General features: G+C 33.0%; 1 non-coding gene across 1 annotated transcript; it reads right to left on the reverse strand.

Annotated features, from left to right (window-relative positions):
- Positions 1-519: 519 nt before the first annotated feature.
- LOC132009288 (U6 spliceosomal RNA) lies at positions 520-626 on the reverse strand. Its single transcript, XR_009401851.1, has one exon. It is a non-coding gene; the product is annotated as a U6 spliceosomal RNA (small nuclear RNA).
- Positions 627-1,566: the final 940 nt, after the last annotated feature.

Genomic DNA, 1,566 nt, shown 5'->3' on the forward strand with positions numbered 1-1,566 from the left:
GGGAGGTGTGTTGGGAGAGGATGGTGGGGGTATGGACATTGGGTAGGGTATGTGCTATGGTGAGTGCTGTGAAATCTGTAAACCTGGTGATTCACAGACCTGTACCCCTAGGGATAAAAACATTATATGTTTATAAAAAAATTTTAAAAATAATTTTAAAAATCCATTAAAAAAAACCACATGTTGCAAGCCCAGAGCTAATCTCATATTCAATCAAAAAAGTTTGAAAGTTTTCCCCTTAAAGATCAGAAACAAGACAAGTGTGTCCACTTTCACTACTCTCATTTGACATAGTACTGGATGTCCTAGCCAGAGAAACAAGGAGCACAAAGAAATAAAAGACTCCAAAAAAAAAAAAAAAAGGAAGAAGTAAAATTTTCTTTTTTTGGATAACATGAACTTACATGTAAAAAAATCCTAAAAACTAAACAAAAAATTTTGAATAAACAAATTTAGTAAAGCTGCCAAATACAAGATCAATATATAAAAGACAAGAATTTTGTTTTGTTTTGTTTTGTTTTTAATATGGAATGCTTCCCAGTTTTTCATGTCATCCTTGTTCAGTGATCACGCTAATCTTCTCTGCATTATTCCAATTTTAGTATATGTGCTCCCAAAGTAAGCACAAGACAGGAGCATTTTAACACTCTAATGATGAACTATCTGAAAAAATAAAGAAAACAATCTAATTCACAATAGCATCAAAAATAATAAAATACTTAGGAAAAGATTTAACTAAAAAGATGAAAGATCTGTACCCCATAAACTATGGCATTGATAAAGAAATTGAAGGAGATACAAATGGAAAGATAGCCCATATTTATGAACGGTAAGAATTAACATTGTTAAATTGTCCATACTACTGAAAACCATCTGTAAATTCAATTCCTATCAAAAATCCAATGTCAGGGTCGCCTGGGTGGCTCAGTGGGTGAAGCCACTGCCTTCGGCTCAGGTCATGATCCTAGGGTCCTAGGATCGAGCCCTGCATCAGGCTCTCTGCTCAGCAGGGAGCCTGCTTCATCTTCTCTCTCTGCCTGCCTCTCTACCTGCTTGTCATCTCTCTGTGTCAAATAAATAAATAAATAATCTTTTTTTAAAAATCCAGTATTATTTTTTTACAGAAGTAAGTAAAGAATCCTAAAATTTATATGAGACCATAAAAGACAACACATAATCAAAGCAGTTCTGAGAAAGAATGAAGAAGAGAAATTACACTTCTTGATTTGAAATTATACTACAAAGCCCTCATGCTCAAAACAATAAAGTATACTGGCATAAAAACAGACCAATAAACAAGTAGAACAGAATTGAGAGTCCAGAAATAAATCCTTTCATACAGTCACCTAATATTTGACAGGGGCCAACATATGTAATGGGTAAAGATAGTCTGTTCAATAAATGATATTTAAAACTGAATAGTCACATAAAACAGTATGAAACTGGAATCTTATATCACTCATAAATCTTAACTTGAAATAGATTAAAGACTTAAATGTGATGCATGAAACTAAATTTACTAAAGGAAAACATAGGAAAAATTCTCCTTGACATTGGTCTTGCCAA

Source organism: Mustela nigripes, unplaced genomic scaffold, assembly GCF_022355385.1.
Source record: "Mustela nigripes isolate SB6536 unplaced genomic scaffold, MUSNIG.SB6536 HiC_scaffold_11091, whole genome shotgun sequence".
Lineage (NCBI taxonomy): Eukaryota > Metazoa > Chordata > Mammalia > Carnivora > Mustelidae > Mustela > Mustela nigripes.